General features: G+C 44.0%; 1 protein-coding gene across 4 annotated transcripts in view; it reads right to left on the bottom strand.

The window, feature by feature from the left end:
- The window catches only part of KCNJ15 (potassium inwardly rectifying channel subfamily J member 15), a 79,211-nt gene that overhangs the window by 31,316 nt on the left and 21,662 nt on the right, over positions 1–26,233 (bottom strand). Inside the window, exons 1-2 of one of the 4 annotated variants that reach the window (XM_035709293.2) lie at positions 17,665–18,077; positions 17,342–17,536 (exon numbers count right to left, since the gene is read on the bottom strand). The exons of 1 other annotated variant lie outside the window; for it this stretch is intronic. The gene's annotated coding sequence lies outside the window, so the exon portion shown is untranslated. Of the gene's footprint in view, positions 1–17,341; positions 17,537–17,664; positions 18,078–26,233 lie in introns of those variants that run through there. 2 more of the 4 variants (XM_035709295.2, XM_035709294.2) reach the window with 2 other exon arrangements.

The raw sequence follows: 26,233 nt of genomic DNA, 5'->3' as shown, positions 1-26,233 counted from the left end.
AGACACTGGGGATACCAGTGTACAAACAAAGTGCTTGTTCTCATGAAACTTCTGTTCCATTTGAGGGGAAGGGGAAGAAAGATAGGAAGAGCTATAGAGAAATATTAAGGAATAGAGGATGAAATTTGATGAACTGTGCTCTTCATCCAGGGAATGATGGTATGGTCCTTTGGGGTAACATGAGCAGGGCTGAAGGATGTGGAAGGATCTGAGCTAGTTCCTGAGAAGCCAGGAGAGGAGACAGGGGATAAAGAAAGGAGTTCAACCAGCCACAGGGCCTGTGAGCCCCTCACACAGGACCTGGTCTCTAGGCTGCACCTGCTGTGACTTTGCCGATACTGGGCAGCCTGGGAGCCCTGGCTGAGTATGGAAGAGGGGAGGTGCCCAGAGCTGGGGACTGGCAAGACCTTCATGGTAAAGGTTACCGGGCCTTGGGATTACAAATACCACGTTAGAAACATAAACATCTGAAAACCACAGAATGTAAATGCTCAAGGTCACAGCACACTCATCAGCTCGTGGGATCCATATGGTAATTGAGCACATTAAGAAGCCTACTAACTCTGCTATTGAGTTTTAGAAGGGCTATAATTTAGTATTGCCAGCTATCAATTAGGCCTGTTTTCCTCATCTGTAAAATGAGAGGGTTGGACGAAATGGTCTCCAAGCTCTCTTCAGCATGGGCAGCGGTGAACATCAGAGCGCATGCGAAATTCTGAAACTTCATTTACTTCTTTAACGTATACATTGAATGTGTAACTATTGGTGCTCAACAATGCGGCTGTAGGGCCAACAGAGCTCTGGTGAACAAAGCCCTTGGCCTTATGGACCATGCTGGTTTTAAAAATAAATGGCCCTCTGAAAACACACAACCTAAATTCTGGTGGGAGAGATCTCAGGTGTCATGAGTAACTGATAATTTATCTATAGGACGTTGGAACAGACTGACTTGAAAATTATTAGAGATGAATAGGTTCTAATATTTGCAAGCTGGGGAAGTTGCTTTGTTAATATTGGGGAAAAGAGGGAGACAGACAGTGGTTTAAAAAAAGCAAGAAAGAAAGGAAAGAAGGAAGATAGGAGGAGGGAAGGAAGAAGGAAGAAAGAAAAAGAAAGAAATAAAAAGGAGATTTTCCAGGACCAGAATGAATAGCTAGGGATATTAAATAAAGTTACACACAAGTGAGTCATCTCTCAGAGCTAAGATGTATTCACAGCAATATATGTAGGCTCTTTCTCGCTCTCAAAAAATGTGAACAAGAGTTAATCAGGCCTTAAGTAGGTCGTAAAGACCTAAGGTAAAATGTGATCAACTGAACAACCAGTAAGGATAACTAGGCTACTAGCTAGCTACAATCATTTAATATTTTATTTTATTTTATTTATTTATTTTTAATTTAATATTTTAAACATCAGTTTTCACATGCAATGCAGTTTATGAGTAATATGGTACATGATATTGAAAGAAATAAACCTAGGGATGTGTGCTTGTTCACATAGCTGCATTTATCATATACCATGTCACTAAGATCTTAGTGACTAATTCTGCAAGTTATTTATTTGTGCATTTAATCTGAATTAATAGCTAATTGCTATGTTTAGAATCATATTTGATGCATTACTGAGAGTTTTATACCCAAAGCCTTTGTTCACACACACTGGGGTTTCAATCTTAACAGTATAGGTTACAAGTATTAATTGCTCTTTTTCCTAATAAAGTTAATGCTGTATATTATTTGCAATCTCATACAGTCATGCTTATTCATATTTAAGCACTAGAAATGCCAAAAGTGGAAGTTTTCTTCAAATCAGTAAGATACATACTAGTGGAAATGAAATAGAGAGTAGGGAAAAAAAATCATGCCTGAGGTCAAGATGAATCATTTTGGTTGGACCTTCCAGAAATTCCCTGGTGTTTTGAGGTTTCGGTGTTTTATTTTTCCCTTCCTTCTGTACCACCCTGTGTGACCAGCAGGAAGCACTCTGGGGGTCTTACCTCAAGTCCAGGTGCTGGGGCCCAACTCAACTGAAGGTCCCAGAGATCCAGGGCAGTAATGAGGGGGCCTGGCTCTGCAGGAAAGAATCCTGGGGCACTGGGAGGGTGTGTGCAGTCCAATCTTAGGCTACATGCTCATGTGATAGCTAAAATGGGTGGGAACTTGCCCTCTACCCCAGAAGGTGAAGCCAAGCATTTGAGCCCTCCTCACCCACTTCCATGGTGGATGAACAGTAGAGCCCTTGGGCCACAAGGATGGCCAGCACAGGACTTTGGTTTTTATGGGTAAATGACAGCCCCTTTGCCAAAAAAGGTATCTATATTTTATTTTGGGGGAGTGGGAAGTTGTGCTGTTTTATTTTTTTTAATTTTTTATTTGTATTCAATTTTCCAACATAGAGTATATCTATTTTTTTAAGTTATTTGACAACAGAAACTGCCAAGCAGAACTACTACCTGGAAGGCAATACAGCATTTTTTCATTCTTCATCGGTGCTGGGAGACACTAGAAATTTTTTCTCTCTCCTGAATTCTCTCCAAAGGGCTCTGAAACCTTGGAAAATTATCTGATCAAGAATCACATTTTAGGGGACACCTGGGTGGCTCAGTCGGTGAAGCATCTGCCTTCAGCTCAAGTGATCATGATCTCAGGGTCCTGGGAGTGAGCCCCAAGTCAGGTTCCCTGCTCAGTGGGGAGTCTGCTTCTCCCTCTGTCTCTGCTTCTCCCCCTGCTCATGCTCACTCCCTTGCTCTCAAATAAATAAATAAATAAAATCTAAAACAAACAAAAGAAAAAGAATCACATTTTAGTAGCTCTCCAAGCTGTCATGGGCTTCATACTCTCTGTCATGAGACTGATCTTAGTGTTAGGTCGCAGGTTTTGTAGTTTGTTTTTAAAACACTGGGCTAGGGGATCCCTGGGTGGATCAGCAGTTTAGCGCTTGCCTTTGGCCCAGGGTGTGATCCTGGAGTCCCCAGATCAAGTCCCACGTCAGGCTCCCAGCATGGAGCCTGCTTCTCCCTCCTCCTGTGTCTCTGCCTCTCTCTCTATGTCTATCATCAATCAATCAATCAATCAATCAATCAATCTTTTTAAAAAATAAATAAATAAAAAATAAAACACTGGGCTACCAAGCAGCCCTTTGTGGTGGATAATTATTATAAACAAATGGGAACACACTAGAAATTTCCCTGACTGGATGGATCTCATGAACCTTCACTTTCGATGACCTCCACATGCATTTCTACGGATATTTCTTCTCTGCTGATCTGTTCCCATAATGACCTCTGGACAGGATGTGGACTACCTGCATGGAATAATAATGACCAGGCCCAAAGCCAATGCCTTCCTGACATTTTCACAAAAAGCATCTCCTTTAACTCCCTGGTTTCCCTGTGGCAGAAATCCCTCTAAGTTTACAGATGAGGTAAACTTGGGTGTAGACGATTATAGAGTATAAGCAGCATAGCACACAGGCTTATTGCTTTCTGACTAGAAAAATAACCAAAATGGTGCTCAGCTCAGTCCTCAGGGATTTTCCTTATAGGATCAACCTTAGGAATAACAGTTCTGGGAAGGAACTACTGACAAACATCAACAGTTTAGGGACAGTAGGAATTGCTTACCTGTGTTAAACCTGACCTCTCTCTCTCTCTTTCTGTACACACTTACATATATACAAACACACACATACTCTGGTCCAATTTACAGAATTTTGTTATCTTCCCTTGGTCTTGACAAAACCGGATGAATGATCACATATGCATTCAATATTATTCCATGCTCAGCTTTGTCTTGATCGTTTTGCTGATAGGAAAGGAACATGATATAGTGGAAAGATATAGGGTTGGAACCCTAAATCTCAGTCTCCTGGTATGACAGTGGGGGCAGTCCTTAAAGTCTAAAAGCTTGTGCCAAGGCCAACCTGATGGGCACATCCTGAGGACAAAGGAAGATGCCCTGTGGAAGGTACTTGAGCTGGTGACTTTGGACAAGTATCCATGCTTCCTGGTTTTCAGCGTCCTCCTTTCAAACAAGGGAGATGATAAAGCTTACCTTGCATTAGAATAGAAACACAAATGGCTAGCTGACTTCATCCAACTTAGGGTGCAAAGCAGGACTCTGAGAAGGGTAGCTGTCTGTCACTGGGTCAAATGAGACGTTCCTCCCACCACCACCACCAGGGGCTCATTATCTGATTGAGGCAAGGGATGATGACACCTGTACTGAACAGATGCCCACACGGGGACCCAATGTATGAAAAGGTCTTCATGGCACAGACACATTCTAGGTCTGGTTCTGTCTAGAGAAAAGGAAATTCAGGGAGTCCAAATGTGATGAGGCTCCGTGGAAGGGAAAGCCAAGCCTATTGGGCCTTGAAGGAAAGTGTTGAGGGTGGATCACAAGACTGGAATGGCAACGATTAGCAGCTTCGAGGAAAGAAATCATGTGGGCAAAGGCAATGAGATGAGGACAAATCCAGAGGAACTGAATAGGGGACCTTGGTAAGGAGAGGTGGGGGAGGAGAGTTGAGAAACTGAGGTCAGTGATGGAGAATGTTGGCTAACAGACACCCTGGTCGATGCTTTTGACAGTCAGGTTCCATAAGTCTGGGCAAGACCGTCCCTAACTGCAAACCTCCCCGACTGCCAGGGACACCTGGTGTTTTGGTGCCAAGCTTCCTTTCTGTCTCCCTTTCCCTTATTTTAGAGAGCACTGTGGTTGCTTTCCATACCAGCCTGTGCAGTATGCACTCAATTTATAGTTTACAGGGATTTCTCACACACCCATATATGTTTTCCACTGAAGTCTGTACTTTTTCCTAGACCCACCCAAATTCCAGAGCATGCTTCATTTGTATGCCAAGTTCATAGTATTTCTCTTTGTCACTCTCCTCTCCTTATAAAACCTAGGAGAAAGTTACCTTTTTAACGTTTCTATGTGGTTTTGACAGAAAAAAAAAAAAAAACAAAGAAAGAAGAATGTCAAAAAATAATTATGAGGGTATATTTTCTGATTGAATCTGCATTAAGAACCACCCAGTAAATCAGCCTCTACCAAATCTAAATCTTGTTTATCAAGGTATGAGTAGCTATAGGGGTATAATCCCTTTTATAAGTAAAAGAATAAGAAAATTCATTTGAAGATTTTTGTAAGAGTGGTGAGCTAGATTCTGGAATTCTGAGTTTCCTTACAAAGTAAGTTTTTGAAAAACAGAACTGTATAAGGAGGGAGTTAAGTCCTTAGGGAGGAAAGCAAGCTCATTTTGGTCATTTGGAGAATGGTCGTTATCTATTAATTCCTAGAAGCCAGAAGAGCCTTCCTGACATTTTCACAAAAAGCATCTCCTTTAACTCCCTGGTTTCCCTGTGGCAGGAATCCCTCTAAGTTTACAGATGAGAAACTGAGAAGTTAGATAACTAGCAGAGGATCACACAGCCCGGGCTTCCACCCTCAGATCTACTCAATTTCTCTCCTCTCTCCAGCCACCTTAAAGAAAAGCCTGTGTTCACCTTGGGTTGGGGCAGGGGTGATGCTGGAAAATCCACGCGGGAGGTGGGGAATCTTGAATGGCAACAGAAGGAACCAGTCTTTACAGATTGATGGCTTCCCATGTGCCCCCAAATGTGCAAAGACACCGAGGCTCAAACGTCCATGTGCCTTACTCAAGGGCTCTGTGGCTGCGATTGCATGCCTGGAATTCACATCCAGGAATGCTGGCTTCCAAAGTCCAAAGTCTCTTGTCATGAGATCAGCCTGTCTCTCTTAACAGAGTGGCAGCTTCCACCACTACCTACCAGGGGCTTTTTCTCGCTCATCTTTCGTTTCTGCAGGACTTCAAGAAATCTTATCACATATGTATGTTCTCCTATCCAGAAGTTTCCGAAATAGTATTGACTTGACTTTTGCTAAGAAAATGAAAGTTTCCATTCTTTTAATCCACCTATATATTTTTCAAAATGACTATAATATATAGCATTTATGTCTTGCTGAGTTTTGTTTAATCACAGCACAGCACCAAGAAACCAGAAAGTAGTCCCAGCAAAACAAACTTTAAGCTGTAGGTTCAATGCCAACAGCAACTAATTGTTCTGAGGGAACTGGCATTGCTTGCTCATTCTCTTTCCCTCCTTATGACGGTCTTTGTCAGATCCTGCTTGTGTTCAAAAGGTCGCTGATCTTATGAAAGAATAGACTTGAAAAGTCTTGCTTTAATCATTGCAGTAATTAGCAAATTTGGACACTGCATTATCTTTCCCCTTTTACTGGAAACACATTCAAGAATGGACTTGTCGTTTATCCAGAGTGTCTCGGGAGAACTGAAGCTGGTAACTTGCAAAAGCCAGGTATTCACCCAGGTGTGAAAGGGCTTGAGTTGCTAGAATCTTCCTTCAGGGGTACATGTAAGCTCTGCTCCACCCTAAGCCTATACTTTTAAAATTGTGATGGAGGTTAATTTATTGAATCACTTGGTTAGGTTTCAGGAGGAAAGGCATGGGTAGCCACCCACAGATTGGAGCATGGAGGGAAGGAAACTTTCACCAAGAGCAGGCTCAGAAGAACCTCTGAGGACTCTGACTTGCCAGCCAAACGATAATCTCTCAATCGTCTGATTTTTTTTATCTCTTGTGGAGTTGGGAAGAGGCCACCAAGCCCTCTCTACTCTCTTTTCTTGTTGGCACCATCAGACCACCTGCAGCTTCTTTCCCTCAACTTCCAAACCTGCTTCTCACCTACTCTGATAAATGAGTCAAGGTAGTATCAGTAAGAGCGTCTCCGGAAAATTCCTACTGCCCATTGCTGCTTTGGTCCTCTATCTGCTTCTCTGATGATTTGTTCTCTTTCTGCACGGTAGACTTTCCCTTTTCTCAACCTCGGGCCCCCACCAGTTATGTTCTCCAAGGTCCGTTGTTCATCCTCCTTTATTTCTTTTTATACTGTCTCTTGTGTCCTTCACCTGACCTTCTTGACCATGACTGGTCCCATTACATTAACTGCTGCTGACCAACAGCACTTCCTCTCAGATCTACTCTGTGCTTCCAACATCCCATGGGACACCTTTCCTAGAGAACTGCCCAGAACTGACCTGTGCCAAACAGAAATCGTACTATTCATTCCCCCTAAATGAAGTTACTTCTCCTGACTTTTGGTTCCAAGCAACAGCATCCTCAATCTGACACCTGCCTGTAAAATCCTTCCCTCCTGCTTAATCTAGTGGGAACCCAGAGACTCCACCTTTTAATGCACCTTGCGAGTGTTTTCCTTTCCCCTTCTGCTGTCACTTTGGGCTCCACGTCTTCAGCCTCTCAAAACATCCTTCCGCCAGTCACGTGGCCTTCATTCCTTTAAAGTGCAGCTCAGGAGCCCCCAAACCAAAACCTTCAAAGTGACTCCTCACTGCTTACCAAACTGAACCCCAAAAACAGTCTTTGGCAACCAGCCTACCCTTGAGTCTCATTTCCAGAGGCACAGCATTTAAGGAGGTGGTCTCCAGAGGCCAATGACCCTACTTCAAAGATGACTTCACCCCTTCTGAAGCAAGTTACATAACGTCTGCACCCTGCTTTCCTCCTCTTGAAAACAAGGCCCATAATACAGCCTGCCAGATAGGATAGATAGTTGTCAGGATTAAGGTGGGTCTAGAACCTAGTGGCCTTTGGTGAGCACTCAACCTCACCTTGACTACTGCCAGCACTGCCCCTTCATTCCCTCCCTGGGGCACCTGCTATCCTCTGACTCTGATGGCTTCTCCTCCCATCCTGACTTTCAAAGTCTTATTCATTCTTTAGTACTCTCTGGAATGCCCCAGGCCTTTCCTTACTGTCCCAAACATATCTGGTCTTATCTCTTGACTATCTCCAGCTGTTTACCATGGCTCCTCGTGCAGTTCTCGTGTTCTTCCTGGCACCACAGATGTTCCGCTCTTTGAGTGTTTTTTTACTATTTCTCCACCTCTGTTCCTACCCACACATCCTCACAGAAGCAGACTGGGGGCTCCTTGAGATCAAGGACTGAGTCTTCTCCCACAGCCACCCAGCCTCCTGCCGAGCAAGCTACCCACACACATGTGCAGGACGAAGGGGATCAGGGCTGGAATCCAAATATCCAAAATCCTGTTTGGATTTGATTAAAAACTCATTAAATATTCATTTCCACCCACTTTAGGGCTGGTACGTCATAGGCCATTTCTTCAGATATTGAAAACTAAATGAGGTGTGTTACATAAAGGATAGTTTAGAGAACATCCCCCAAGAGACTGGACTACACAAGCTAATATCCATCATTATGAAATGTATTTTTAAATATATATATATATGCTCACACAGCCTTGGACTCTGAAACACTGTGTACTGGCACAGGCTGCTCTTGGTCGGAGTGAGATGTATTTGATGGTGATCACAGAAAGGTGGTTCCTGTAAGTTTTAGTCCTATCACCTTCCATCCTTAAAATGGGAAATCTTAGAAAATTCTCTTCAACTTAAAATTTAAAGCACATTGGAACCCAAATAACCTCATTGCTATAGGTATGCTAACACATGCCAGACTAAAACATAGCACTTGAGGACAACTTGAATGATGTGACAATACGGCCGGGTTCCCTGGATTGTCCAAACCATGGATCAAATCACCCTCTTCCTCCCCAGGATTGCAGCAAATGCCTCCTCTTCTTTCTTTCCCTAGGATCAAACTTTCAGTGCACAGACCCATGCCAAAGCCATGGAGTTCTATTTCAGTTTCCCTCTTTGCAAAATACTTTGCATGCTGCCTATTTTCCCTGTGTGGGGAAAATTTACTCAACTACTTTGTAACAGGTATGGGGTGCCCTGTAGAAACTCGTAAAAATATGTCTCCCTTCCATAATGACCCCACTTAAGCAATTCTAGCAGTTGATCTATCACTTTGTAATGTACACCAAGAGAAAAAAAAATGCACCCGTAGGTAGTTTTCAGATACATGTATTTTTAAAACACTTTGGATAAAAAGTTCTCCGTTGGCATAAATGCATGTCGTGGTTCAACTGAAGATGTAATTATGGCAAAAATTCCACCTTCGTGTCAATGCGTGTCGATTCAAAAAGCATCGCCTGAGGAATTATTTGTGGCAAGCTCTGGGAGCACAGAGGAAGAATCATGTAAAATCTCCATCATCATGGACCTTGCAATTCAGTAGGTGAGAGAGATGAGTAGATGGGCTCTTGTAATGTGGGACCAAGTGTGATGAACCAGCTAATCCAGGGTGGGGAGGGATGTCGACAGAGGGCTCCTAGCCCAGGTGTGGTGGATCCTAGATGGCTTTCTGGTGCTGGTGCCAGACCTGAGTCTAAACCAGTGGAGAATGTTTGTCCCCTCACTTACAGACAATTAAATTATAGAGATAGATATGCAAAAAAAAAAATCCCAAGAGGGAGAATAGACATTGTCTTTCAAAGGAATTATAAAATATGGTACATGAGAAGACTAGACACAGCAAGGGCCCTGATTGATTTCCAGGTTCAAATATAAGGTGCATTTAAAACTCACATTTAATTCTGAAGTAACAAATAAGATTCTGCTGCTGTGGGCCTGTGTACTTTTAGTTTGTGTTTTTAAAAAATAGATGAAACTCACATAAAGGAAGCAAATGATTTAATCAAATTACCTCTTTGAGGCTTACCTGTATTTTCCTTTCTCATCTACTTTTATGGTCATGTTGTATTTGTGTGAAGGTATGTGGATGTGCCTTTGGAAATCCACTTATATCCTTGGGGAATAAGTGGAATGTAAATCCACTTAGATCCTTAGGGAATAAGATGGATGTACTTTTCACAGAAGTGAGAAGTAAATACATTCTTAGGGGATGACTAAGAATGGTCTGTGGTCATGTCACAATTCCAGAAACTGGTCTGTGGTCATGTCACAATCCCAGAAACTGGCCAATCACCTGCAAGGACAGCTCAGGTCCAGAAGGTACAACCCACAGCCAAGTAGCACATGAACATTACAACATGTTCTTTCTTGGAGAACATGACACCTTGCCACCCCATACCGATTGGAGTTTGAAAAGGTGTTCCCAGTGAAGCTGCATGAAATATTAGTCAAAGGAGTAAAGAATAGCTGTAAGGAAGTAGGAGGAGGTGGGAGGCAGTTCTATAGTCCAACATGGTTCTACGACTTGGGAGTCAAAGTCAAAGGATGCCTCTGCTGTGGGACTTCTCAGAGTTTTAGCATGCTGATGATGATTGTGAAGGCCAAGAGGGAGTTATAGACTATGATAGATTCCTATCTAAGTACAAGCCACCTTATTTTTTGTAGGGCAAGAGTGACATGGAACCCCTCTTCAGGACTCATTGCTTGCCAGTAGAATGTCCTAGGACAGATGATGCTTTACTATCAAGTCCCATTGTGGTTCAGGATACCCCCTCCTGCCTTTTGGCTAGGGGAACCACTCCTGCTCCCAGAACCCTGGGCCAGGAAGTAGTAGGCCAGCACCTAAGGGTCTCCTCTAGTTCCCAGGTGATGGAGTCATGGAGACCTGGAGTGGTGTCCTCACTTCCCCTTACCTCCCAAGGCAGCTATGGCCTGCCTGGGAGAAGCCAATTCTTCTGCCCATAAGAGCCAGGTGGGTTGTGGTATCAGGAAATGGAACCCTGAGTCTTTCTTGATCGGATTATCCCAGCATTCTCATTGACAACAATTGAGCCATGTGACATAATACCCAACTCCTTTGTTAAGGAGTGTTGGTAAGACCAACATCACAGGGTGTCTGGGTAGCTCAGTTGGTCTGTCCTCTGCTCGGGTCGTGATCCCTGGGTCCTGGAATTAAGTACCCTGAGTCTAGTTCCCTGCTTAGTGGGGAGCCTACTTCTCCCTTTGCTCCTCCTCCCCCCACTTGTGCTCTCTTTCTTTCTGCTCCCTCTCTCTCTCAAATGAATAGATAAAATCTTTTTTAAAAAAATGAATACGGGCACTGGGTGTTATTCTGTATGTTAGTAAATTGAACACCAATAAAAAAATAAATAAATAAATAAACTGAAATGCCAAAAAAAAAAAAATGAATAGATCTTTTTAAAGAAATGATTTTTAAAAAGTCTTTTTAAAAAATGAATAGATAAACATTTTTGTAAAAAATGACAGCATTTTTTGATGCTGTTTAGACAGCAATGTTGGGGGATGTTTCATCTTTAATATGGACCTCAGGTGGAAATTACAGATTTGAAATTCATTAAATAAGACAAAATGTTGAAAATAAAGCACCACTGTTTCGTGATGTTGTTAACACTGAAATACTCTGTCTATACCTACACTGTTTCATTATTAATGTTGCGTCTAAATGCACACTCTCCTTGCATTTAAATATAAAATCTTTCCATGGACTTTTGAAAATATAAAGAAGACCCAACAGGTTCTCATTCCTTAGTATTTAGAGAATTCTAGGCAAAGGAACAAGGTGCTCCAGGGCTTATATATTTTTCTTCAGCCTCTAGCAGGTATGTTGGGATGGGGTTTTTAGGAAGAGTACAGATGATGCCAAATTTCGTGATGTTTCAAAGCAAAGGATAAACTTCTCAAATGTGTTCTTAAAAGATAGGAATAAAGGGTAATTCAAGAAGTAAGAAAGACCGATTTGGGGAACTGACTTTGTGTTCTTTGGCAGGGTGGAGTAGGATGGAGCAAGATATCACTCTGCCAACGTTTGAAGGCATAAACATTGCTGAGTGAGTGCATTACCTGACCTGGTATGCATGGGTTTTGCAAGCATTCATACCGAGAAATGGCTCTGTTACCCTGCTGTCTGAGTGGGAAACAGCATTAACAGAAAGGAGGAAAGAGGCTGTCCCTTGCCAGACACATGGACATTTCACAGGGCAAACCCTCTAGTCAGTTAGAAGAGAGGCACATTCCTGATGCCTTTAAATTCATTCTAGGTTCTAGGCCCATGGTTAGCAGGGTGTTCTTCTGGTTTTAACTTGAGTGAGGGCCTTTCAAATGGAAAAAGTGCACCATTAATTTCAGTGCCCACACATTCTGCTGTAGGAAAAACAGAACTTTGATAGCATCTTGCCCTTGGGCCTAGTTATGGCCTAAAGGTTTGGCCACAGCATAAGGATCTACATTTCACGGCAACCTGCCAGTGAAATGAGAAACATTCTACATATCGCCCAGATCAATTTTCCATATATCACCACCGATCATTAGATATGTATAAGCACGATGGTATTTTTGCTTATCATTTTCCAGTTACTCAGAGGGCAGCCAGCAGTTAAAATTTACATAAGTGAATGCAACCATTCCTTCACAAAACAAGCATTGGGCCTTTATTATGTATGACACAGCGTGGATTGATCATGAAGGTAATGAAACCAAGCTTCAGGGAGCCTCGCTTATACTTAGACCAGCCCTCTCCAAAGCTTTGTACCTAATTTTCTAGTCATGATTTTGCATTCCTTCTCCTTAAAGAGGGCCCTCCAAATTGTATATTCTTCAAGCTCCATGTGATCTTGATCAGCCTGTGTGTTGGTGCTGGAGAAAACACACAAGAATTTTCATAGTGATCACCCTGACATGGGGGCAACCCCAGCTGAAATAGGATGTGGACTGAAACCCAAACTTGACTACCAGGGTCCTCAAAACAACCTGAGGATTGGATCTCTACTGCAGGAGTCACCCTCCGAGTCCCCTGTGTATTTCAATGGCCTCAGGGTGATCTGTAATCCCAGGGACATGTCAGGTTGAGAACCCAGAACCCTGGATGAGGGCATAAATGGCCAATGGAACACGGTGGCTCTGGATAAATATCACCGTCCTCATCCCTGAAGGAATCGCTTGCTTTGTTTACTGTGGATCGATACGCATCTAGATTGCCCTAAATTTGAGCTGCAGGGCTCAAATGAAAGAACAAAATAAAACTGTTCTTATTCTGTTACTAATTCTTTCCCACATTTCCTCTGGGTCCTCGGTCCCCTGGCAGGATAGACATGATCTTCCACTTAGTTGGTTCCTATGAACAAGAGTGTTTTTGTACCACAAATCACCATCTTGTCCACCTCGTGTACCATCTGTCCGATGCTGTGAGCATTATCAGGCAGCCCTGACTTGTGTCTATACCATGACTAAAATATCTGGCATTTTGTGCTATAGGATTTTAGGTCTAGAAGCACAGACTGTATTCTGGAATCAGGCTCCATGGGACCTTCTAGAGTCACACTGAACTGCTATGACCATGGGTATATTGATCTTTTCACCTGTTAAGGCACCATGCCCACTGAAGGGAACACAGGTACACAGACCCCTTGTGAGGTCTGATGACATTTTTTCTAGGAAATGAACAGAAATATTTTTGGCTAAAAAGCCCTAGAAATATGGTAAGAATCCCTATGTGGACTCCAGCTGCATCACACCGAGTGGAGAAGCCCTCACCCTTGTCTGTATTAACCCAGAGAATATTTTGTCACATTTGTCAGACTCCAGTTTCTTGCCTTGTCTTACAGCAAGAATGTGCATTTGCTCATTTTTCCCCTTTCATTTCAACCAAGTAACACTTACAAAATAAAACTTGTTTTATTTAGATTGTTTGTTTTTTTAGATTACACATTATTTTCTCTCATTCTGTGCCCTCATTTCTCCCTTTCAAGGTGGAGAAGCAGGCTGCCTGTTTTTTTTTTTTTTTTCTTTAGTTGAGGGAAGGTTTGGCATTTCTAGGGCTGCTTGTTTCTGGCCACACCATTCCTTTTACCTGCCTGTAAAACTGGCACAGGGAAGCTACCTGAACAAGCAGCAAAGAGCCAGGTGTGTTGGGTCGGAGCTGTCCCCTTCCAGAGCCCTCCATCCTTACACACAGAGCACAGCCCGGCTTGGTTCACTTTGCTCTTCTGCAACCCCTCTACCCAGCCCTGCTGCACCCCACTCTCCACCTGCAGCCAAAACCCCACTGCCTAGGTGGCCCCCCTATGAGATGGAGGTGAGGGGCAGGGGAGAGAGAAGGATGGATAATCACCTCTGCTTGGTTAGTATTAAATGCCTCTTGCATTTACCCACTAACACGCAACAACCTCTTCTTTGCAAGTGTACAAACTAACATTAACACTTGCCATAGCTGCCTGACTATTTTTTGGAGTGAACTCACTCTGACTTGAAAGACAAATTAAAACACATGTGGAGACACCTCGTTTCCTCCAGCGTGACGTGCTTCAATTGTTGCAGGCGGAAAGACAGTAGCTGAGTCACTTACACATTGAAGACTGCAGGCAATGATCAGAATGATAGGGAGGCTGTGAGCCCTGCGCAGGGGCTCGCCATCTGGGCCCCGTCCTGCTTGGGGCGCCCCCCGGGGACTGTTGGGTGGGTTGGGAGACTCAGATGTGGCCACCGCGCAAATACAGTCCGCAAAATACAGTCTGGGCTCCTAAGTGGGGCAGGCGAGGAAGTCAGAGCATTGCTCCATCTCTAACCCAGGAGGGGGTGAGGCAGGAAAGGATATTTCAAGTGCTTGACACTTGCTGATTAAGTCTGGAAAAGTTTGCGCTCTGCTCGTTCAGTGCCACACACCGGTGGCTTTCCGTGTATGAGCATGTGGCCGTGTGTCAGGTGGATAATTACACACGTGTGTACACACACACACACATACACACACCAAAACGAGAAAGTGCAGCCCTCCCCAGATTTCCTCCTGCAAGGGCAGAGCCAAGTATGCCCGCTGAGCCCTGCATCCAGGAGCCCGCAGACCTGCTTTTGTTGGCTCTCAGGACGGCTGGCAGGGGAAGCCTGGGGTCTCGCTCTCTTCCACCCCCCCCCCAAAAAAACGAGCCGACTGCACCAGTGTGCAGTGTGAGGAAATTGGGGAAATAGCACTTTCCGTAAAATGACCACAACGGTTGGTGGAGGAAGCCGTAGGGAGAGGGTGGGAGGGCTTTTTAAAAATGTGTTGTCCTGGGCAGCCCGGGTGGCTCAGCGGTTTAGTGACGCCTGCAGCCCAGGGTGTGATCCGGGAGACCGGGGATCGAGTCCCACATGGGGCTCCCTGCATGGAGCCTGCTTCTCCCTCTGCCTGTATCTCTGCCTCTCTCTCTCTCTCTCTGCATGTGTCTCTCATGAATAAATAAATAAAATAAAAAAAGAAAGAACCTGCTAGGGGCACCTGGGTGGCTAAGTGGTTGAGCGTCTGCCTTTGGCCCAGGGCGTGATCTAGGGGTTCAGGGATCGAGTCCCACATCTGGGCTCCCTGCCCAGAGCCTGCTTCTCCCTCTGCCTGTGTCTCTGCCTGTGTCTCTGCCTCTCTCATGAATAAACAAATAAAATATATTTTTTTAAAAATGTGTTTTCCTTAAACAACCAGATTCACAGCATTCAACCAAGCCCCTTCCTAACCAACCCCCAAGGTACTTCTGCCTTTGCTGAGACACGTCAGCTCCGTTATTTGATTAGCATTTCCGAGATAGGGACCTGATCCGGTTCAACTCTCCTACTCTAACTTTTCCTGAAGACTTGCCACGTGACCCCTGGGTGGCTCCCTGCACCGGCACGGATTACACTCCCAGCCAGAAACGCAGTGAAACTGCTAAACAAAGCAACACAAAACAAGAGGGGAAAAAATAATAATAACACCACCACCACCACCACCCACACACACCCTGAAAACCCAGGGAAGAAAGAGTCGAGGGAGTCGTGTGTGGGGTAAGTGCTGCCTTGTTGTGTGGGTCACGGTCCCCGGAAGGTGCCCTGCGACTCTTTTCTTTGGATGCTTAGGGGGACTTGAAATGGAGAGGACGTGTCACCTAAGGCTATTGTTGTCCAAGCATTTACGAGAGGGGACAACGCAAGGTAGGGGTCTGGGATAACAGTCGATCGCGCGTGTGCATTAGTGTGACTCTGGGGCTTCCAGGCAGGAAAGGACTTTACAGATCATTTGCCATTTTAGTTTTCAAGATTCTTCCTTTAGGTAAAAAAAAAAAAAAGAAAAAGGAAAAAAAAAAACAGCCATTAGAAACGACAAATACCCACCATTTGCTTTGAGGTGGATGGACCTGGAGGGTATTATGCTGAGTGAAGTAAGTCAATCAGAGAAGGACAAACATGATACGTCTCATTCATTTGGGGAGTATAAAAAATAGTGAAAGGGAATAAAGGGGACAGAAGAGAAAATGAGTGAAAATATCAGAGAGGGTGACAAAACATGAGACACACCTAACTCTGGGAAACGAACAAGGGGTAGTGGAAGGGGAGGTGGGCGGGGGGACAGGGTGACTGGGTGACGGGCACTTAGGGGGGCACTTGGCGGGATGAGCACTGGGGGTTATGCTATAGGTTGGCAAATTGAACTCCGATAAAAAAATTAAAAAATAAAAAATAAAACAAAAAAAAAACAAAGAAAAAAAAGGAAAAAGAAAAAGAAAAAAAGAATAAGAAAAAAGTCGAAATATTTTCCATTCCGAAGAACTAAACCTACATGTGTGAACCGAGTGGCACGAGTCATCCTGGTCTTTAATTCCCCCAGGTGGCCACTGCATTGGTCGACAGTGTCCTAACCCGTGGCTTTTGGGAGTTGGGAGGTCAAGAAACACCTCACCCAATGACAGATTCTTACTTCCTTCAGGCAACTACATGCGGAAGTACAGAGAGGAGATAAAAACAAAACAAAACAAAAAAAAAACAGACAAACAAAAACCTACTTCCCGGGAGCAGCGTGGAAGTGCCACTCAGAGGAACATTTCTCGGCTGCGAGCAGTCGAAACTTACAGGCGATCACACACAGGTTCTGAGACCCGCTTCCCCACGGGTTGTGAACAAAGGTTCATAATATTTCCAAAGTCAGAATTGTTTACCTTCCTTCCACCTACCATGGAAAACTTACGTAACTTTTTTTCCCCCTTCCTAAGCATAGGTAACAGATTTAAAAATATTCCGCTGAGGTTTCGCCTTACGGCAACCTGGACTGCCTTCTCCCCGGACAAAGGAGACAGACTGCCAGAAAAAGACCCAAGAACTCTATAATCACTGAAAAATCAGTAACAAACTTGCTCTGACAGCCACTGCGAGAGGAAAACCCTTGCAAGGAGAAGTCTGGGAGTCCCTCCTTCCCTCCACCTAGATCACTTACACCCACAGCAAACAAGACAACATCTGGATATTGTTTCACAGGCAAGAATAAAGCACTTTTTTTTTTTTTTGCCCCATCATTAAGTAAAAAACCCGTTCTCCACATGCAAACAGCCCTTGTAAAGTTCCCCCAGATAAGCTTGGAAGTTTTGAATGATTTAAGGGAGTTTTAAGAGAATCACCCCTCGTTCATTGCTTTGGAGCAAAGTTTGTTCAGAAACCTCTCCAGCCGGGCTCAGTGCTGCGGGGTTGACCGAAGCGCGTACCTCTTACCTGCAGAGACGCGGATGCACCAGACTCCTGCCTGGATGGGAAGTGATGACCCCGGCAAAGAAATGTCCAGGCGATGCAGGTTGCCTTGGGAAAGATAGGTGTTTAGGTTCTCTCAGAGTGAAGAAAAGTCTCTCGCCGTTCGCTGTCAGTCAAAAACAAGTTGGTACAAGTTGGAGTAGGATTTACCTGAAGGAACTGAAGAGAGGAGGAAAGAGATTGGGAGAGATTGAGCAGAGGGAGGAGGGACGAGGAGGGAGGAGGGAGGGGGAGAGGGAGAGAGGGCTCCATGATGTCAGCAGTGTGCCTTAAGGAAATCTACAGACCAGCAAAAGATTCTAGTGGACACCGGGTCCTGAGCTCCCCGAACACCTGTAGGAAAGAAAACTGATTCCCTTTTAAAGACAAGGGGCCAGTTAATCTTTGAAGAAACTTTGGCCACTCTTATCAAAGCCTTTTTTAAAGGCCCCTTTGCCTAAATAAACCATAAATAAATAACCAGTTAACATCTCTGCTAACCAGCTCTCCGACATCCCATGTTCCCTCCTCCTCGTCCCTCTCCCCACTGCAAATGAATGTTAACAGAATCCCTGCCTCTTGGGAAAAGCAGAACAAACCCATACAGATGATACATATATCGAATGTACATAAGCAAAATGTCACAGAGGAAAACTCTTGTGTTTTTAGCTCAATCTCCCTGGAGCCTCTGTTTTCCCTAACCAAAAAAAGCTTAAAGAAGTTGCATAGATGTGGGTAAAATCGAGTTCTTTGGGATCACGGAAGCTCGGATTGAGGCTCCGTGTTGGAATCTGGTTTCCAGCATTTGTGCCCAGTGTCCGGTGCTTTTATGAGAAACGGCCAGACTTCATCCTTGAGGCAGAAGTCTAAAGGGAGGTCTCAGTCTCTGGAAGTGGAGGCAAGGTTTCTTTCTGGAATAGTGTTGTATGTCCTTCCTATGCCAAGTCATTTCTTGTGGCCATCATGCCAGGGAGGCCCGTCCGAGGCCCGTCAGGGTCGCCAAACTTCTGGGGCCAGAGTGCACATGGAGCTCGGGGAAGCCCTAAGAGACAGGATGGTTTTCCCGCAGGTGCCTTCCCCAGTGAGCTCCCCCGCACGGGTCACAGGCAATGCTGTCAAGGGAAGTGAAGGCTCTCTGTCACAAAATGATGATGACGCACTCACATGTCCCCTGTACAAGCACCTCGGCAGGGCCAGGGCTCTGCAGGTGCCTTAAGCTGGAGGGAAGACTAGATGACCCGACTGATTTGTTGGTAGCAAATGGTACATCCCCTCCCCTGCATCCTGGGTCCACTCCTATGCATCTCCTCCACTTCATGCTGGATGCAGCTCTTGCTTTTCAGGGGGCTCGAATAAATGGGGGCAGGAAGGGATGAGGGGTTATTTTTTTTTTAAGGGGGAAAGCCTGAAACTGCCTACTTTACCCTACCACCTTCCTTGACTCCAAGCCTTGGTGTAAATCATGCCCTTTTTCTGATTCCCCAGTGGGAATGATGCATCATCCTTCCCTTTTGTCCTCTTTCCCAGGGAGCAGAGGCCTTTTCAGCCTGCGAAAGTAGGGTGGCTCCTCAGAGAAGATGCTGGGCTCCCCTGGGGCCTCAGAACTGGAGGGGATGAAGAAGACATGAGGGAGTGCAGATGTCTTCAAGCTGGTGATCCTACTCCAGACCGTAGAATCAGACACATATCAGAGGAGGATGTGATGAAAGCCCCACATAGAACAGGGAAACACAGAAGTGCAAAATAGCAAGTGGAAAACCCAGCTTCAAGGCCTGACCGTATCCTACGTCAAGTGGTTTGTGCAGGCTGTCCCACTGGCCTGGAATGTTCTCCCTCAGATCTTCATTCACCCAGCTGATTCTGGTCAAGACTTAGCCCCGTGGCACCTTCTCAGGGGACCCAGGCCCCCCATCTCATACAGCCCCAACCCAACTGGATGCCTAGTTCTCCCTTTTATTCTGTATGCCACTTAGCACTGTCTAAATTGTCCTGACTCTTTATCATTTGCTGTCGATTTCGTTTAGTGCTTGACCACACCTGTCTTGTGCACTATGTGTCTGTTGAGGGACACCTGGCACATCATAGTCCCTCAAACAATTAATCGTCAGGTAGCTTGATAAAAGATTATGAATAGACAGTGCGGCTTGTCACAATTGAAATTTAATTCTTATTTTCTTACTTTTAATGAATATTCCCAGGGCCAGCTTTAATTAGTAAAGTAACATTCGAATACTGTTTCTCAATGTATAAAGTTCGTTCAGATATGTTATTAATTTGGTGCTCAGACCAAAAAGGCACGATTAGTTTCAGGGCCAGGAAGTGGAAGTCAGAGAGGTTAAGTGACGTGCTCAGAGTCACAGAGCTGGAAGGGAGTGAGGCTCAAAACAACTCTCCTCATGCATTCTTCATTAGGCTACATTTTTCTCAAATTCGTCTGTTGTGGACATACATATGCATGTGTCAATCCCTTTGAATATCAATTCATACACTACCTGAATGATAATCACAGTCTAATACTCTGGCAAGTTTTAGATCTTGCAGGACCATACACAGCAGAGCTCGTATTCCTTAATAACACGCTCTTAAAAATGATGAAAGAAGAAAAGGAGTTCAAAATAGTATGAAAACATGGAAAGATTTAAAGGTTAAGACAATATGCTTCATGTTGGCGGTGTCCACCTGTTTTTGTTCATTTTCCTTTGGGGCTACACATCAACTATCAGATATGGAGGTTGTAGCTGTAACAATTCACAAAAGGACATAAGGCATTATAAATGCATGATAAAGTGATGAGATGTGTGTGCGATAGCTCTAGAAAAGTATCTACGAGATTTCTGTCGCAGGGGACAGACTCCTTGGCACGCTCCAGTAATTGAATGATCTAAGTATTTCCAGTGCTAAATGAGGGAGAGAAACGAGACAAATTACTAATCTTGACAAAAGCATTTTGTGTCACCAGTCTCCCTCCCATACAGTGAGTGAAATCTGCTTTGCAACCCACTTCTATCAGAATCTACAATCAGATTACTTCAAAAAAACATAGCTAATCATCTTGTAACTGAAGATGGTCGATGTTACTGATCTTTTAGCCTAAAATAAAAAACAAACATGAAGGAGTATTCCATAACTCTTTCTTCTTTCCTTCCTTCCTAGTTAATTGAAAGCAAGACTCTTATATGTGTCAAATTTTAATAGAGTATACATCTAAAGTCTGAATTTTTATCCAAAGTTTTAAATGATGTCTGAAAACTGGACAGAAAAGATCACAAGAACCAGCTCTTCTGAGAGAGCCATTTCCCAAGAAAAATTTCCAAAAAAGAAGAAGAAGAAGAAGAAAAAAAAAAAGCTGTAGTGCTTCCAATTCTCATCTTGGCTTAAATTGAGACATAAAAAACCTTCAAGTGTGATAAGAGGAAAAAAGTACATTTTTACCTATTTAAGTTGCTTTAGATATGGGACTATTTACGGAGGATTATGTCAGTTTTTAAAACTTCCTGGAAGCCGCTTATGACCCCAGGGGCTTCAAGTGTCCCCCACAGGCCAGGCAGGACTTGGTCGGGTGCCTCATTTGCGCTCATAGCCCCTGGCCCAGAGGCATGTCAAACATCCCCCAGGAATGTAGGTGAGCCGTGGAGAATGAAGAATGCCCACCTCAATCCTTTCAAGACTCTGCAAAGCCAGACCTGGGGGCCTGCTTGCCTTTGACCTTGCCAGGGGGAGGCTTGTGTCAGGAAGCCACAATGTTGAAATCTTGTCTTGGAGTGGCTCTCTAGAAGCAGCTGTTGCGACAAAGATGCATGTGCAATTTATTAAAGTGCTCCTGGGAGAAATCTGAGGGAGAGGAGGTGGGGCAAGCAGGGGAGGGAATGAAGTTAAGAGGGCAATTTTAAGTTCAGGCCAGTTCCCTGCCTGAATCTGGAGGGAGTTTTGGAGTGAAAGTCGCATATTAGATGTGAGAGCTGGACTGCCTTGCTCCTGCCCAGCCACCTTTGCCAGGAGTAGAAGGGCCAATGGGGCATCCAGCTGTCCTGGTGCTCTGGCTTTCTGTATCCACAAGGAAGTGGCTCCGGTAGCACAGGGGCAGGCTTATGAAGAGGTGGGAGGTCAGGGGTAGCAGCTGCAAGGCATCAGAAGTAGTACACCAGGAAGATGGGGAATGCACACCCAGGAGCAGGGAAAGAGATCTGGGCGGGGGGAGGGGGGGATCTGGGCAGACCACCAGCGACATAGGCTCATCCCGTGAACACTGGAAGTGTTCCTTTCCACTGGTACAGTTACCCCCCTTACTGTGAACCCTCACTCCCACAGCATCCCCACTCTCTTCCTCTGCTACATCAGTTTCTCAATCAAATAAAATTGGAGTCAGGGGTGGGGGGGGCTGGGTGGTTCAGTCATCTAAGTATCAGACTCTTGGTGTCAGCTCAGGTCATGATTTTGAGGTGGTAAGATCGAGTCCCACGTTGGGCTCTGTGGTCAGTGGGGGAGTCTGCTTGAGATTCTCTCTCTCTCTCTCTCTCTCCCTCTGCTCCTCCCCTCATCCCTGCTTTCAGGCATGTGTGCTCACTTGTTCTCTCTCTCTCTTTAAATGAATAAATAAATCTTTTTAAAAAAATAAATAAAAAATAATAAAATTGGGGTATCCACTAAAATTTGGAATTTGATCTAAGACGCACGTGGTCTTTCTATGCACATGGTCAGCTCCTCAAAGTGCCAGAAGGATCCCAGCAGAGCCTTCGAGCACCAGTAGAACACTTCATTTTTGATACCCTGTCAATTTCATTTGATTCATAACTAAACTGAGTATCTCCTCTTTGCTGGGTTACAATGACCCCACAGTCCCGGGACTGGACTAAAATGCAGTTCAGAAGAAAGATCGGGAAATAGCTGACTATAAACTGTATGATAAGTACTATATGATGGAAATATTCTAGAAGCCCACAGGAAGGGCAATGGACTCCACCCCGGAGTTTGAAGGTAGGCCTCCAGAGGAGGAAATAATCAAATTCAACTGACAAGGTTTTCATAGGTGGAGATAAAGAAGGGCTGTAGGCATTTCAGAAAGAAGGAACAGAACAAATAACAGTGAAGATGAAATGAGCCAAGTGAGCTCCCCCCAGAGACAACCCAGCAATGCAGCTCTAACCTTAACCTCACGGAATCCTGTCCAGACAGCAAGAATCCACAAAAACAGAAATGGATTCAGTTAGAGAATCATTAGGGTGTTTCATTGACTAGGAAAAAGTATAGATCAAGTTGGCCCTGGAGTGACCTCATAAGCCTGAAAGTTACCCTTCTCTTAGTAACATCCAAAGTATAAAGGCGACATCTTTATTTATTAACATTAACATTTTGTTGATATTAATTTTTTTAGTTAAGTGATCTGAGCTCATGTTCTTTACATTTCTACCTTCCATTCAGACATTCCCATCACGAAACAGAAATGAGCTTGAACTAACCTGTAAACCCCACTTTATCAGAGCAACTCACCAGCTCTCTGTGCCATCCTATACTTAAATACCTTGTCTCCCCCCTTTGCAGTCTTGCCTCTCCTGCTGAACATCTCTTCAATGGCATGGCTCTGAGGAAGAGGGAAACTTTCACTAGCAGTTATATCCCAGAAAGGAAGCAAAAAGAAGAATCAGCAAGGCTTAGTTATAGCTCAAAGGAACCTACGGGTCATTCCGTCTGGTCTCTTAATATTTCAAGTTAGACTCAGAAGACCAGAGAGTGAGCTTTACAGTGTCCACAGAGCATGAAACCCAGAATCTACACCAACATCTCATTAAAGGTTCTTATACACTGTGCTATACCACGTTAGTCCCTACTTTTAAACATGTTCATACCCATATAATTTCTTCAAGTGGTAGAAACCTACATCAAAGCCTGTATTGGTATAAAATGAGCTGTGGGTACCCAGTTTGATGCCATCAGAATATGAGAATAAACTGTTGGACTCATTTCCTCCCCAGATTTGGCTGATGGGCTAGGAGGTTCAAGTGTTAGTAGAACAATAAGAACAAAGACTCAAAGATGTGGGCATGAGAAGCTCTCCTGGTGGATACTACACCAGATCAGGCTAGAAATAAAAGAGTGTCCCCAGGCATTTAATGCAGAAATTGAAGCAGGTGGCCGCCCTTATCCCAGAGCTCACCCTTTGCTTTTGGTGCTGATCATTGGTGACACGTACAACATCTCTGAAGAATCCAAAGACAGAATGGTCTCATTTTGCCTTCCAAGGATGGTGGTGAGTTCTAGCATTCTCTCTGCTCCTCCTTCCCGTAACATGCCATATGGCCCAAACAAGGTCCCTGTTGCATTAACTTTTTCCTGCTGCCAGCTTACCTCAACCCAGAACTCACAAGCCACTCAATTTTTTTTCTTAACTGAGGTTGAGACAGATAGAGAAGCAGATAAATACACGTTAGGCCCTCTTCTGTTGAATGCAATCATGACCAAACATGCCAAGTTTTAGGGCATCATTTAGGGTGAGGAATGTGGCTGTTCTATGTTCTGTGAAGAACCTGAGAGATTCTGAAATTATCGACAATAACAACAAATTCTGAAAAGGAGCTTAACAAGCCAACTACACAAGTCATAGGAGCTACCAACTAAAAGAATAAGGCAAAATAACAGTCTTTCTGTAAACCTAATGGAAAAGCTGACCTTGTAGGTAAGATGGCTTTAAAAGCTTTCCCAGCCCTTGTGACAAGGCCGCTTATTCCTGTCTTATGGAAGAAAGACCTCTTTCACAGAACAGGTGAATGGCCGTCACTGAGTTATCTAAAAGGTCATACATTCTTGAACTTCATATCATGTACTGGTTTTTAAACCAGGTCTTAAAAGGCGGGCACAGCTCCTCCAACTAGAATATCCTTTGCCCTATTCATTCTTCTAGCAGATTTCAAAAATGACCCATCTCCCCTTGTCCTTCAGGTTCCTATGGGAAAATCAGATGGAATTGAGAACAACCTCCTGTTGGTCTGTCGCTGAAGTTTTCTCCATCTTCCCACCATTATTCCCAACAAAAAGAATTCCTCCTCAGGAAAACATGGAGGCTTTCTCACATGCTTCTTTAATGGAATCGCACAAAAAGTACCCCAAAATGCACAAGTTACTTAACAGAAATGTAATCTCCAAGTTATTCCTCTGAAGGGTGAGCAATCATCCTGGTTTACCCATGATTCTCTGAGTTTTAGCTCAGAAAGTCTCATGTCCTGGAAAATCCCTCAGTCCCAGAAAAACAACTCTGGCTGGTCACCCTATTCCCAAGTGTGTCCTCAGTTCTTTTGTAGTCAACTGCTAAATTTTTAAAACTTGATTTGAAAATAAAAGTGTTAATATAAGCACTATATCCTAATTTGTGAGCACCAATCTGACTTTTGCTAGGGCATGTGCAAAATCCAATTTTGTCAAATGGGAAAATGCGTACTTAAAAAGTTAGATGCAAGAAATGTTCACTGCTCTGTATAGAAGCTGGACACCTTCCTTAAAACCTCTAGCAGAGTGAGTTGGATATTCTAGGTCCCCATCTGTAGTAAGACTTGGGAGTTGGTGAGTTACAGAGCCCACTGACATGTACCCAACAGTGACCCAGTATCCCCTTGCGTTATTCAAGTTAGACTCTGTTGTGTTAGCTGTTGATGGTGCAACCTTAGACCTCATGTTAAAAACACACAATTTGTTTCTGGTTCACCTCAGAGCCACTTTTACTAAGTGAACAGTGGCAATTCACACCAGTGAAAGGTATATCGTAATGTCTGGTTTTCAGTGTTGACAGTACGGGCTGATAGACAGAAATGCAACACCTACAGGGTAGAGTTACCATCCCCAGGTCATTGCAACCAATATGATGCCACCTTCCTTTCAAAGCTTAACCGTATCACTGATCTGGCAATGTGTTACATGCATTAACTCACTTCTTCTATTGTTATCTTACTGTTTTTTAATCCTGAACCAATTATACAGGGAATCTTCTAGGCCAGACAGTGAGAGATGTGTGGCCATGGAACTATCTCCACCAGATGGTCAAATACAGTATTTTACACTCGGTAGGTTGAATCTGTGTCTGAGACTCCAAGAGCTACATTTAGAATATTTAAAATAGAATAGTACAGAAAATACTAGTATCACCCTGAATAATTTCAGCGATCATTTGGGGAAGAAAAAAGCAGTGCATTATTCTACTTTTCCCCATTTTCATATTTTAGTGACTGCTCCTTAGTTAGTGATAAGCTGTATACTTCAGCTTTAAAAAAAATCACCAAGTTGACGATGCATCCTTCTTTTGGGGGTGGATATATCAAAGGACAAGCAAAGTGTACAACTCCATCTGCTGTTGAAGACACTACCCTTCCTCACCCTATTGCATCATACTGTCCCCTCTCTATAGGCCTCATTGTTCTGACACTTCTTGCCCTGATATTTGGGTCCCTGAACACACTGAGAGCTAAGTTCAGTCCCTGGCCTCTGGCACAGCCCACTGGGGGCACATCACATGTTTTCCAGCCCTTTATTTGATTTAGCGGTTAATGATATTACTATGCTGTAATGCATACATTTCTAATGCCCTGAATCACTTCCCTATGAACCCATATAGCCCCTATCTCTGATAGCCATGCAAAAGAATGTCATAAAACATTCTGCTTCTACCTCAATACCCCTATTCCTACATGACAAATGTGGGAGGGCCTAAGAGAATTCTGAGGGCTCATTTTAGGTATTTAATTATTAGCAGAACTGGGTAAACAACTAGGGTTTTTTACTTTGGGATCTTTCACATTGCAGAATTTTACCTTTTGCCAAAATATTCTAGTTATTGTGGAAAAACTGAGTGATACAAATTGGCTAAATTATGCAAAGTGCAAAATCCCAGCTGAG

Source organism: Canis lupus, chromosome 31 (assembly GCF_003254725.2).
Source record: "Canis lupus dingo isolate Sandy chromosome 31, ASM325472v2, whole genome shotgun sequence".
Classification (NCBI taxonomy): Eukaryota; Metazoa; Chordata; class Mammalia; order Carnivora; family Canidae; genus Canis; species Canis lupus.
Note: the sequence above shows the minus strand (reverse complement) of the source record. Positions and strands in the feature narration are given on the sequence as shown.